Source organism: Talpa occidentalis, unplaced genomic scaffold, assembly GCF_014898055.3.
Source record: "Talpa occidentalis isolate TD23 unplaced genomic scaffold, MPIMG_talOcc4v2.1 talOcc4.3, whole genome shotgun sequence".
In the NCBI taxonomy this organism is placed as follows: domain Eukaryota; kingdom Metazoa; phylum Chordata; class Mammalia; order Eulipotyphla; family Talpidae; genus Talpa; species Talpa occidentalis.
The window spans coordinates 93,156,132-93,171,077 of NW_023603184.1; the positions used below are offsets into that span (position 1 = coordinate 93,156,132).

The 14,946-nt window shown below is 38.9% G+C and overlaps 1 protein-coding gene and 1 pseudogene across 4 annotated transcripts in view; both read right to left on the minus strand.

Moving 5' to 3' along the window:
- RBMS1 (RNA binding motif single stranded interacting protein 1) overlaps positions 1 to 14,946 on the minus strand; it is a 211,357-nt gene that overhangs the window by 166,502 nt on the left and 29,909 nt on the right. The window lies entirely within an intron of this gene.
- On the minus strand, positions 9,140 to 10,818 carry LOC129146539 (cytochrome b-c1 complex subunit 8-like; annotated as a pseudogene).

The following is a 14,946-nucleotide window of genomic DNA, read 5'->3' on the forward strand; positions in this document are numbered from 1 at the left end:
CACTAACTGTAACTTCATGCCAAAAGTTAAAAAAAAAAACAATATGTTGTTTATCCTCATATTCTCTTTATAATACCAGTTCTAATACACTTTAGCATCAAGAAAAATTTTCTAAACTTGTACCAACTTTTAAATAAAGTGAAAGGGTAGAAATCACTTTACTGCTTAAATTTGATAGTGCTGAACCTGACTTTTAGCAGGGGTAGTTTCTTCTTCAAATGTAGAAAGAACGCCTTCTTCTTTTGGACTAATTCATTACAAACTGAGATATCATCATTAGGAAACTGAAAAAGCAGGAAAGGCTGTCTTCCTTTTCCAGCCTATAAATAAACAGGAAGACAAAGATAAATACTGAAGTAGTTCCCAAGCCAATATTTTGAAACTCATGTTGACCTGCCTTAAATGCCTTTCTTACTGTGACGAATTTTTGTTAAGGAAAAAAAAAAAACCTCAACTTGATGTCTACAACTAGAAAAATATCCAAAATATGTGCTTTCTGTTTTGTACTAACTGTTAAAGAAATCATCAGGCTTCTTCAATCTATCTGCTTATGTCAAAACTAATTGAAACATTTGCTCTTTGGATATTGGTTGTTGTGTTCAAAATGCCCAATATGAACCTCCTAAAATGAGAACATTCACCTTTCACTGGTTTCACAGCTCTTATCTCTTTTGATAAATAAAAAAGAAGCAACAGGCTTAAAACCAATCCAAAAATTTATTTACTTTAGAATTATAGTACAACACACATCTGAATTAAAATGTAAACATCAACAATTTTTTTTTGTGCTAAAAAAAAGAATACCCTCTGTTTCGTCATTGGTAATTGTCCAAAACCACTAAAACCTTGTCAGACAGAATACTGACCTTAAAAGGTCAATGAAAATCAGATAGATGAAACCTCAAAGTAAATTTGAACCCCTGAAGAGAACTGCTCAGAGAATTTGAATCTCAACTTGCAGGTCTGGAGTCCCTGCTATTTGGGCCTCCTGGACACGATCTAGTTCAACATCCAGAAAAGCCTATTATTAAGAGATGGCTCTATGGAATAAAGGGAACTAAGAGAGGAGCCTCCCTGGTTGTGCAGGGGTTAAAGACAGCTCTATCAAGCTACTGCCAGCCACTACAGGATGAATTCAATCCCCCACCATCCCCCACAGGCCAGGGAGCAACCCACATGGTGCAGCAGACCTCTCCTGACTCGCCCGCTGCTCCCCTCAGCAGTGTACATCTTTCAATATGCCTGTTCTACTCCCCACTCTCTGTGGTGAATCCTCTCACCAACCACACCTCTGGCTTACACCCCAGTTCTTGCATACATAAATAAATAAATCTTTAAAAAAAAAATGGAGGGGGGGGAACAAAGAGAAGATGAAAAGAGAGAGATTTAAACAAATTTCATTTAGAGGTACCTAAGTTTCAAGAAATCCCAAAGCCCTCAGGTCTCTGTACCCGGGATTATGGGGCTTACCTAACAAGTATCCCCCTCCAGGGTGGCTACCTTTACCAGGTGAAAGCATCAAAGGCTGAGACTGGCCTTATTATATGAGTAGCATTATTTACTGTCAATTATTTGGTAAACTGAGCACCCTGCTACAGGGGTAGTTATCACAAAACTAAGCACAGGAGAGTACAGTCAGGAACAAGGCAAACATAAAACAGGTCCTCACAAAGCTTAGTCCAACAGGGAAGATCTGCATTTAGCAATCAAGTTCCAATGTGATAACAGCCTCCTGGGAGAAATTAGGAGCTATCACATCAAATTACAGGGATTCCTATCTTATTGGGGGTGTGGGTTGTGAGGGAAGGCTTCCCTGAGAAAGTGATAAGCAATGCTAGTGACACTTGCTCATATCACTTAATCTGGCAATGCCATAATACCTTCACTCTATCAATTGAGGTATTAATTGTACCTGCCGCATAGAACTGTTGAGATTAGATGAATGAAAGCACAATCCACAGTGACAGTATCTGACACATTAATAATATATAAATTTATTTCTGCAATTACTGCTAATATTCTGATGCTTACACTAGCATTATTAGCCTGAAGGAGTAAGTGACCGAGGTACTGGGAGGGGAGGAGAGACAGCAGGAGGAACTCCTCTACACTGTGATAAATATATGTAAAAACCCTGAAACCCAAAAGGCTGTGGTCCCTCTTGATAGATAAAATTATGACCTGTAAAAAAAAGAAAGAAAGGAGAAAAAAAATGAAATAAACTCAAAGACCTCTATAAAAGACCCTTTTCTGAATCCATTTCAAATGGATCCCCTCTCACCCTAACAATCCTAAGAGTTTTTTCCCTTGACTCTCCTTTCCAGCTATCATACTATATTCTGTCTTTTCTTTTTAAAATAATTTCCTGCGTTTTCCAAATTTTCTTTATCAAGCATGTATTGGTTTCTTAATTAAAAAAAGCAAAAAACTGCTTTTTAAAGGCATTCTTTCATTATTTTCCTTTCCACAACCAACCTAACTTCTGCAAAATTTGACCCTTATTCATTGCTCAATTCCTTCCCTTCCTATTCAGTCAGCAACTCACTGCCACCATCCATTAGAAAGGTCTTCATCTAGAACTCAAGTATTATGTTTATAAAACACAGACCTGCTTTTCTATACAACCCCTCAAAATATTTCATGACCTCTGTTGCCTACAAAATAGCATCTGAACTTCTTAGCAAAAACATCCAAATGATCCAGAACCTAAGCCCAGTCTATCCTTCCAATAATCATTCTCCTCATTGTCCACACCCACCTGTAGCCACAACGAGTTTCTTACCAGATTTCCTGAATATTGCATATACTTTCTTGGCCCTCTCTGCTTTAGCCCATTTTAGTGTCTCTGCCCAGAGACTTCCAGCCTTCTCTAGGTAGCAAAATTCTATTCCATCTTCCAAACTCCCTGAGCTTCAAATCATCTCCTTTATGAAAGCTTCTCCTGTCCTATCCACCTCTCCCCCAAACCTAAGCCCTTGGGAACAATATCCATATTGTCCTTCATCGAGTTATATAAATGTTCATCTCCGTGCTTGCATTATGATTTCCATTAAAGTAGAAGCCATATCTAATTTTTCCTGTGTGTTTGAGCTCTTAGTTCATAATTCGATAAAGGCTGTGTCATTGCTACTCAAATTAAAATAACGTTTCAATGGTTTTTTTTTTTTTTTGAGAAAATCTCAGGAGAGGTAGTATATTTACAGCAAACTAGACCCAGAAAAGATGCAAAGATAACACATGCAAGTAATTTCAATTATTCTTCACTTGCAATTTTCTGTGCTTAATTATCAACTCAGTAAATTTTATTGTGCATTCACTATTTGCCAGGCACTATGCTAGACACTAAGTATACAGTTGTGAATAAAACAGATCCCCAGTCTTCTTGGAGCTTACAATGTACTTGTGAGATACACACTAAAGAAATACATAAATAAATTACAGATTATGGTAAGTGCTGTAAGGGAAAAGAATAGAGACCGGGAAAGATGGCAACTTTAAAGTCCCAATTTAAACTGTCAAACCAGGGAGGACCTCTCTAAGTAACTATGACAATGAGAATGAGGGTTGAGGAGGGATTAACCATGTGAAGAATGGGAGAAAGAAAATTCCAAAAGAAGAAAGGTGTCCTGGAAGGTTCAGAGGCATGACAGTGAGTGGTGTGTTTGAGAAAGTGAAGAATGGTCAGTATGCCTGGAATCTAGTGAAGAAGCAGGATTGTGAGGGGTTAACTCCTCTAGGACGTGCTGGTTCTGGGAAAGAGACTGTACTTTCTTCTAAGAACACCCACCCACTGAAGAATGTAGGAAGTGGTGGGGGGATGATGGAGTCAGATTTACATTTTTAAAATAATACTCTCAAATGAAAAGTTAAAATTCCTCGTAGGTAGAATTACTAGTGAGATGTAAAATTGCTCTGCTTATTTGATTTTCTAGCACATTTAGAGTAATAGTTATTTGAACATCTGTCAGTGAAATATTAGTTTTCAGTCAAATATTTGTCTCTGACCATTCTCAAAAGTTAAACCCAAACTGCCCCCGCAGCTCGTTTCTAGGAAAAATACACCTCAGCTCACAAAGGTACCGTACAGACTCTGCTTTGAGAATGTCACCCTGTACATGCCAACAAATGTTTAATCAGGGTTACTGTTTGATGGTGTAAAGACTCTTGTCAAGACAGACTAATCTCTGATATTGGTTGGAAACTAAAATATTTCATCTTAATTTCAGCTGAAGACTAGTAGGCCTTTTCTGAGTGAGCTGATGCTTTATAAATGGCATATAAGAAACAGTGACGGCTCTTCTTTTATTTGTTTAGAAATGTCACAATCCTCTCTGTTGAGAACAAATTCACTCAAGTTAGAAAAAGGAGAGAACAGTCTCATTTTTAGAATTTTCAAGTGACATTCTGTTAAACCATAAGAAATGTTAGAACGAGAAAGAGTGAGAGGAAGGAACAGAAATAAAGTTGCAGGTTGAACAATGAAAAGCAATAAAGTTGCAGGTTGAACTAGTCACACACTTGCACACCTCAGTACATGGACTTGATTGGCAAGTAGCAAAATCATATATCTGGATGTTACTGAGAGCTTGGAAAGGAAAACTTTGAATATGCATGGAGAGGAAAGAAATACCCAATACTAAGGCCAGACAAGAAAAGAAAGAGATCAGAGAAAAACTCTCAACCATCATATACAATGTAATATAATCTCCTTGCCCAGCCTTCTAGTGGGCCATGATTTATCCAATATAAAGACAATGTTTGGAAATCAAAGAAGGAAAAGGAAACCGGGGAGTAGAGAGAAAAAACCTCCAGGTAATGTACAAGGAATGGGACTCAATGGTTTCCAAAAAAAAAAAAAATCCTGAAAAAGTAAAATAGTAGCTGTAAAATGCTGAGTAAGAACATGAACAATATGAGTTAGTTTTTATTTAGCACATACTTTGTGTTAGGTACTGTACTAACTGCTTGTCAGGGTTTATCTGATTTATACCCTCTACTAGCTCTATGGTAGGTAGTAATTTTATTCATTTGAAATGTGAGGTAACTGTTGCTAAATCCAGTATCACAAAGTTTAAATGTGAAGGTGAGTTCAGCTCTGTCTGACTGGAGCTTTCGCAAATTCTTAGTAAGTTATGTAGTTGCTTTTAATCTAGATAAATGAGGCTTAAATAACATACAATATACATTTGTGCTTTAACTCTTTTAATGAAAAGTTTTCTAAGTCAGATTCTAGATTTTTCCTTCTTTTTTAAACACAATATGTTGAGCATAACTTAACGTTCTCATAGTAATTCACAAATGTTGAGTATAATTTAAACATTAGCTATCATATTCTGCCTTAGTAGCAAGATATGTAGGACTCTTTGTTCCTACACCAAATGGGGTCCAAATGCTGTTTAAGTCATTCTTAGTTTATATATTCTGTATATCCCCTCTTTACCAGGTTACAAACACTAACTTTGGCTGCTGTCAGAGGGCTGAGGTCTGGCAGCAAACCCCTTGAGTCCCAACCACTGCCCCGTTCAGCTGCTTCTTGCTTCTCTAACCTCCTCTTGCACCATCCACTGCCTCCCGAATTCCAACCAGCTCAATTCAACACATTTTTATAAACTCAACATGAACCTGTGCTTGTAGTCTGTGGGCTTATTTTATCAACAATAATAGAAGAAATACCGTGTCCAACTAAGAAAACTTATACTTCTTTTCCAGCAAGCCTCAGCTAGCCATTTCTGAAAGACCTTGTATAGCTTAATGGAGGCTGAGAAGACTAGCTATCTTGTGAATCAGCAGTAGCATCCTCATTTTACAGAGAGATAAACTGAGACTCAGAAACATTAAGCAACTCATGTAGGCCTGTACAGGTATCAAGTAATAGAGCTTGGATTTGAACAGCCTTTTGATTCCTAAACTTCACTGCTATAGAGTGAAAAAAACACAACTTTCTTGCAGTACTAATAGCCTCAGGAAATAGCCACAATTTGCTTAATGTAGTTAATGTATGATAAGTATTGAATAATATCACAAATCTGCATTGAAATTATGAGACAGAACTCAGAGCCAGGGCAGAGATTGCTAAATAGGCATCATACACTATTCGATCAACCGGGTAGTGAGGTCGATGAGGTCTATGCATTAATCAGTGCCAGACTGAATGTCACATTCACACATCATGTGACTTCCTCACTGATTTCCTGGCACTCTTGGGACAACCCACCTCTTTTGAGGCAGATTATTGCATAAGAATAAAACAACCATGCAAAGAAATATCGTTTTCTCTAATACATATTAAATAGCTTTTAAAATACATTGCTAACAACTTTTGCATATCATCACATTGAAGTTTTTCTGATCACCTCATTCAAACAGCTTATTCAGAAGCCCATTTATCGCTTCGATTTAGACCTAATTCTTACTTCAGCCTAGTTGTCTGAATTTATTTATTTACCTAACCAATAATTTATTAAGTAGATATCCTGCTACAGATACACTGTGCTACATATTATGCTACATGGCAGGACAGAGGTGACTCTTTTTATAGTATATAACTTGGATATTTCCTTACACTGTAAATGTACAGTGATTGTAACTGGATTACCAAGTACCTTCATTCATGCACAATGAATATTAAAATTGCCCATATTTTAAAAGTGGATCAAGAAACTTCCCACGGAAGTTGTTTCATATGTGAAATTACATTAATAGTCATTTTCTTCCCAATTCACTAATATTCCATGCCTTTATACAGGATGGAGGGGTCTTCACAAGGCAACACAACCCCCCCCAAAAGAACTTCCCTAGACCTGTGACAAGAACTGTTGTTCACATCATGGACTCCTGGTTCTCAGAACACACAGATTGAAGGATATCACATGAGAATATCTCTAAACACAAAGGCCAATAATATGGATGACTTGCAGAGTGGCAGAGAAATGACTACTTGGGGGGAAAGGGGTCATGTCCTCACACTTCACTCACTTTAGATTTACACAGCTTTTCTGTGCTGCTTTGATTCTTTTTAACCAGAAATCAAAGATACCCTATCAGAAATTGCAGCAGCTTCAAAAGCTCCTGAAAAGTTCCAGCAGTACCTTTATGATACTGCTTAGGAGACAGGACCTCATATTCACCCTTGTGAGCAATGACATTTTGAGATTGTTGGATAATTGGTCTACATGTTTGCTGCAAATAATCCCTGTGGCCAATGTCTCTGGCACTTTAAATTCCAGCTTTCTAAGCCAGGCATGTGGATTCCTATGTCCCAGAAGTATGTATTCTTTGTTGGGTTACTCAGATTGTTTCCTCCCTTAGAAAAAATTCTTGTAGGGCCTTCCTGATGGTGCAAAGGGTTAAGACGCAACCTATGAAGCTATCCACAGCCACTGCAGCACGAGTTCGATCCCCAGCCAGGGAGGTGACCCACATGGCACAGGAGACCTGTCCTGTCTCACCCACTGCTCCCCTCAGCAGTGTATTTCAGTAGATCTGCCTGTTCTGCTCCCCACACTGTCTTTGGTGAATCCTCTAAGCCCCCATACCTCTGGCCTGTACCCCAGTTCTTGTATCCATAAATAAATAAATCTTTTTTAAAAAAAGAAAGAGAAAACTCGCATAGGCTTCCCAAGGACATGACATTTAATTCCATCTTAGAAAAATAAACAGGACACCACATAAAGTACTGCCATTCTTCCTGCTTAGAAGATTTACATTTAAAATGCTTTTACTTGATCCTTCACGATCTTTTTAATAGCACAAATGCTTAAAAGATTAAATGCATTTTGGGGAGACTTTAAATCCATAATTCTTAAGAGCATCTTTAAAATAACTGAAAATGATACACAGGCTGATCTTTAAAAATTTCAAAAGAAGTATGAAGCAACATAAGCATTATAAATCTGACCTACTTTTAAACACTTTCTTCTTTCTCCCATGCTTTTATCATTAACTGTTGACCAAAACTGCATAGTATTACATATGTTATATGGCGAGGCTTACTGCCTAAAGTGATCAGGGGAGCATTTTATGACCAAAGTCCTCATTAAATAATTTATTCCACTTTTCCATTACTTGGAAAGTTTCAGAAAAGTGCCCCACACTATAATACTCAAAGCACAGTAACCGACTTACTGAATAGATGAGATAATGTCTAATGCACTTATTTCTTTCTAAGAGATCAGTTCGTCAATATTGATTGAACCCAACATTCACAAAAGCATATATTAGGAGAGAGGAACTTCCTCTAAACAGCACTTTACTCCAAGCCTAAGTTTGCTGAACCATGGGAGAATTTATGGCTTTTCTTACACCAGCATCATTAATTGGGAAGAATTCTTAATTACAATCTAACACACAATTAAATCCATTGACCCTGTAGATATGCTAAAACAAATCTCTGGCCCACAGAAGGCACTCTTCCCAAGCAGCTGATGACCCCACCCTACCCTCAACTGTTCCAGCCTTAACATAAAGCCCGGCCATCTAGGGGAATGTGTTGCTTCTGATCATAAATTAGGGAGGCATCTGCTTTTGTGTGCAGACTTGGAAGTCAAGGCCATTTAATGCCTCTGAAAAGCAACACTACTGAGGAGCAGGGGGGAAGGCAATGTGAGCCCTGGGTGCTTGCATCATTCAAGTGTATCACCATAGGAAATCAACATGCAGGACTTCACAAATGGCAACTTGTGGCTGAGTCCTATTAAGTTCACTGGAAAATGATAGGTATTGCCACAGGTCAGCAGCAGGCCAGCTGCAGCGGGAAGGAAGCTCTAGCCTGGCTTCCACAGCCATGCTCACTCCCTTTTCTAGTATAGGCCTCCAGACAACCTGGTGCTTTTATTTATTTATTTTTATTTTTCTCTTTGGCTATTTTGCTCCCTTTTAAAAAGGCTGCCCTAACCTGATTATTCAAATGTCACTACTACAACAACCACTCAATAGGCTATGGGAGAGGAGATGTGATTTCTCTCAGTCTCTAAGCTCCCTGAGGAATGCAGGTCTCCCCCAACCTCACCTGGTGACCTTACTGGATCTCTTTTATTATTTTTTTAATTTTTTTTATTTTTATATTCCCCATACAATTGGACCCCCCTTATTTTGACCCCATCCCTCCTTTCCCCACCCCCCCTCACCATAGTGTGTCTCTGGTTCATAGTTGTTTGCTGATTTTGATGTTTTCTTTCTTATGGATCTCTTTTAAAGACACATAGCCTACCCTTCTCCTCTAGGTTTTTCATCCAGCCTACTACAATAAAAGAGCTAGGTGACCAATAAAGCTTAATATTACTGCTCTGAGAAGATGTACTTCAAAAAAGAAAACATGAATAATGTTTTAACAAAAGGAATAAAGTACAAATGTTGGCGTGACAAACAGCAGCAAGGAAGGGTGGCTGTGGCCTTGTCTCTCCAGTTCTGGAACTTAAATTCACTCTAATTCAAGTAAGCAGAGGGGCAGAGGGTGACTTTCCATCTCTTTCTGTCTTGTTAAAATAAAGTACAACACTCAGAAGGGCAAGAGCCTGTATCTTCATCACCTCTGGAAGGAAAGCCCCTGAGGCTGGTCCAGCTTCCTGAGCATTCTGGGGGCTGCGATGAATGCAGAGAGCCCCAAGGATTGAGGAGGACACCCTTGCCAAGCTCACATCCATCACTGCCACTCCCTGCCTTCCTCCTCAAGTTATAACCTCTGTTTTCACTGCTCCATACCCCATTAGGTCCACACAAGTATTTGCCTACAGCAAATGACTCAGAAATTCTTCACAGTACAAATTTCCAGTAGAATATAATAGGAAGGGAGTCAGAGAAAAGAGAAAGAGTTTAATTTCCCTTAGACCTGCAGCTTATTTTCTTTAGGCATTAGCCATGTGGCTTTTTGCTTAGCTAAAAAAGAATCCCTCAGGCTTATAAGAAGCTGAATGGAATCACCATTGTCATCTTCTTGATTTAATAATTTTAGTCAATATTCAGTTAGTTTTCTTTGACAACAGAAGGAAAATGGCAGAGCAGATGACCCAGAACAGCAAAGAACACAAGTTATTATTATTATTATTTTATCTATTATTATTTTACATGCTCTGCTCCCAGCAATTTCCTTTATGAGCTCTCTTCTGCTTAGTACATGTCCCCTAAATTTGGAGGTGTCAAATTCATCTAGGGAGGGTATTCATGTGACCTGAAAGTGTATTGTGTTGTTACGAAAACCAATCTGTTGTGTACCCTTTTATCCTAGATAACTGGCAAATGGAAACTCCAGAGTTTTTACTTAGTATTTTTTTTTCACCCATGAGAAGTTTATTGTGTCTTCAAGACACTACAGTATAGACTGCTCCCAGAGAAGGGCCTCTCAGTGGCACGGAACCATTTTCCAGGTGAGTTGTTCAATTGTCATTTTCATAGGCAGCTGGATTCTTCGTCTTGGATTTCTCAAACTCTTCAGTCCCCCATGCGTAGACAAGGTAAAACTCTATAAAAGGCGGGACCATGCGAAGGATGCAGGCCTGAGTGCACTGCAGCACGATGGGGATGCCCTTGCTGAAGTAGTGCGGGAAGGCGCGGGCTGGAAGGGCGACCAGCTGTGGACCACATGCCGCATCCCCGTGGGATGTCCGCTCTCGCGGCCCACGGTGGTGGCGGTGCCTCGCCCTCCACAATCGCACCTGGCAGCGGCCTCTTACTTAGTATTGAGTTCACAAATGTGCTAAGTTCTGCATTAAAATAACAAGGACATGATCCCAGATCTCTGGGATCCTATATATACATTTTCCCCAAGGGTTTGCTGGCGGAAGAAGCTCCGAGGAGAACTTCTGTTAACCTATAATTGAACATATCGCACCACTCCTATTAGGGCAGGAAAGGCAGGTGCTTAGGCAGGAATAAAGGCTGACTTTTCAGTGACGGGGCACAGAGGGCTACCTGGGAGGAAGACTTTACAACCAGGTGGTTTTTAAGGTTCTAGTGTTGATAAGTGGAAATGACAAACTCAACAATAAAATTATTTGTTATGTATACATTAAAAGAAAAAGATGTCAAAGAAATGGGTCCTCTCTGCAGAACTGAGAAGAAAGCAGATCCCACTGTCAGAAAAGAGAATAAAGCATGATACATAAAATTAGTCACAATTTTTTCTTTTTTTTAAAAGATTTATTTATTTATTTATATAAGAATGGGGTATGCAGGAGGGTGACAGAATTCGCCAGAGACAGAGCAGGGAACAGAGCAGGCAGACTGACGAAATACACTGCTGAGGGGAGCAGCAGGCAAGACAGGAGAGGTCTGCCACACCATGTGGGACCCTTGACGGACAGAAGGGATTGAACCGGCGCTGCAGAGGCTGCGGGCAGCTTCACAGCCAGGCGCTCAAGCGCCTGCGCCACCAGGAGAGGCCCCAGTCACAATTTTTTCTTCTGACAAAACCAGGGTTTCATTTCTGCTAATAATAGTTTCCAAATAAAAGAGATGATATCTTTTCTAGAAAAAAGATTCAGAAATATGTTCAAAGCAGTCAGGATAGGTAATCCAATAACTCTAAAAGTTGATTCTTACTTAAGCTACCTAATCCAGAACCTTTCATTAGCCAGCTACTTTGATTTTATAATAAGCCTCCCAAAACCATCAGTTCAGATTGCTACAAGACTAAGTATGTAGGACCAGAAACAATGATGATGTCATTCCTCCTGCAGGATCATTACCAGGAGGTTTAGCTGCACCTTTCAGGATGGGATGCACTTCAGCATATAGTTCACGAGAAGCCCTTGGTGGAGGGCAACAAATGGGTCTTTAACCTTAAATCTCCTAGTTATTTCACAGCTCATCCTTTTTTTCATTCACAAATATTTTGTTTATTTTGTTGTCTTCTTTTCTCCTCTAAGGTTATGAAAAAAGCTAGGATTTTGCAAAATTAACTAACAGTTAAGTCATGAATGATGAGCTTTAAAAAAAAAAACCCATCTTCCATATTTTACTAAGTACTTATGTCTCTTTGAGAGGACTGAGAGGTATTCCCATGCATGCTGACAGAAGATGAAAAAAGACAACCCCTCCTGGGAGCACATCGCACACTGGACCTGCCACCCCACTTCCAGAAGCATTCCCCAGAGAAGCTCCCACACTAGCATTCAACTATATGACTTTGAATGAACAAGACTGCAGAAAGATTAGCTGGTACTAAGTATGATACAGATTATCACAATGTAAATTAAAACATGTGCAATAATCTGGTACTATGTATCATGTGAATGTAGGAAACTTAGAAGTACATGAACATAAGAGTAGAATCAATGCTCTAATGCATTAATAGGAGGTGCCTTTCAGAGTGGAGGGAAGGCAATATTTGATTTTTTCCATAACATAGAAAAAAAGGGTAAAACATGTGGCAAAAGTTAATAGCTAATTTTAAGGTAGGTAAGAGGGGTTCTTATGCTATTGTCTGTCGCTTACAGGAAGTTAAACTGGCTTTTAAAATAGCATGGCTATTTTATTTAAAAATCATGTATTTTCTTTAACTCATTCACTTGCCCATTTACTCATGCATTCAACAAATAATTACTGGATGTGTCATTAATCCTGGGATATGAAGAATCAGGAAAGATCCTTGCCCTTGTCAGGCAGACATGAATGGACTAATTCCTACTCAGGAATCCTGTCACATTCCGCAATGTAGGTTTCTGTATACAGTAAGGGAGGATATCCGTTAGGTTTTAGGTTTGAAATTGCCCAAGAGTAACTGCAATGTGTTCATTTACAGCAAGGCATAGTACTCTTGTTCCGAAAATATATTGTCAATATTTATTTTTAACTATCTTCTTGCCAAGAGTTTCTCAAAGGGCACTGAAGCAAGAATGAGTTTTGAAGATGTTCCAAAGTGAGTTATTATCAAACAGACAAATCATAATGACCATGAGTCAAATAAGTTGATCTTTCTTTGAAGGTTTTCCAAAGAGATGGATTAATTGGCCAACCTGTTGCTGCTAATGACAACAGTATGTGATACAGTGAAACCTGAATTGGACATAGTCACTACAACACAACTTCCAACACCTTTGGACTTAATTCTGCAGATATTCAAGACTAAAAGTCTTGTCCAGTCTGTTTTCCTCTAAAGTAGCTATGTATAGTCTTTGCATAACAAATGCACATGGCAACCTGTAGTTAAAAAAAATAATAATAATCAGTCCTCAATGTTGTTGGCTAACTCCAACATTATTGCTCCTACCCAAGTCAATATAATTTTCATTCAACTTTTTTATTTACTAAAGATATAAAAGTTGCCACTTTTTCAATCTTCACCTGTCAGCCCTCAGGCCTACAGTTAGGCTACCCACACTATCATTTACTTTCAAAGAAAGAACAGGTTAAATAAAGGGTGAGAAAAAGTCAGATATTAACCATATCACAGTGAATGTTGAGAGCAAGGAATCGTTAATGCAGGCTTGGCTCAGGAACCAAGTCTCTTCTCTCTAATGCCTCTTCCTAGGAGTGCTGATCCAACATCAAACTTCACTGTGGAGCCCATCAGATTAGAAAACTTCTTCAAGTTTCCCAAATCTGGGCTTGGTAATGATCACACAGTAGGGAACAAGAGCACAAGTAATCAAATTAGGCCTTGGTAGTGCTACAGGTTTATGGGTTTTCTCTCTCTCCCCCTAACCTGATCCTTTTGTGCTCACTCACTCCTACAACTCAATTTTACCTAGTAATTATGAATGCCACTTAGGCTCCACAATGCCTTACTCTCTGAGCAATTCTAACTCTTATCAGAAAAGTTTTTGTTAGCTTAAAATGCATCCATATATTATTATACAGTATATATACACTCAAAGTGTTTTATAATTTTATTGTGATTTATCACCATCCCAAGTGAGTTACGTCTGTCAATCATACCTGTAAAAGCAAATGTTTCTAAAATCATTTTCTTTTATATTAAATTTATTCAAATTATAGCATAATAAAATGCTAGAAACTCTCAGAATGTAACTAAAAGTAAACATAAAATATTGTTTGCTTTCAATTGAGGCTTTGCCAAATCCCAATTAAAGAAAAAAAATTAATTAGATATCCATGTAAAAAAAAGACACCAGATGTCAGGTGTCAGGCTACTTTTTTTGTTTTTGTTTTTGTTTTTAAGATTTATTTATTTATGCATACAAGAACTGGGGTTTAGGCCAAAGGTGTGGGGAGAGGATTCACCAGAGACAAGAGTGGGGAGCAGAACAGGCAGATCTACTGAACTACACTGCTGAGGGGAGCAGGGGGTGAGAAGGAGAGGTCTGCTGCACCATGTGGGTCAGCTTCCTGACCAGGGATCGAACTCATGCTGCAGTGGCTGGGATAGCTTCATAGTGATGAGACTTAACCCCTTGTGCCTCCATGGAGGCCCTACTTTTAAGATTTTTGAATAGGAGAACTAGATTAGTGAGATCTTAGCTTTTATTTTTTTTAAAGATTTATTTATTTATGCAAGAACCGGGGTACAGGTCAGATGTGTGGGAGGGTGACAGGATTCACCAGAGACAGAGAGGAGAACAGAACAGGCAGACTGATGAAATACACTGCTGAGGGGAGCAGTGGGTGTGACAGGAGCGGTCTGCTGCGCCATGTGGGACCCTCGCTGGCCGGCCGGGATCGAACCCACGTTGTAGAGGCTGCAGACAGCTTCACAGTGCTGCGCTCAACCGCCTGCACCACCAGGGGAGGCCCTTAGCTTTTATTTTTATCTAAGTTACAAATACACATTTCTCAAATGTTTAACACAGTAATCAAAAGGCAACAAGTATACAGCATGCATACATACACACACACACACACACACACACACTCCAAAATGAAAATCCAAATTTCAAGCTTCAGGAATTACACTTCTGATGCCATCATATGCAACGTTAACTGTTAGTTGAATTCTATCACTATTATCAATCTTTACTGTGAATAAATCACTTACAAGATCCTAAAAAAAAA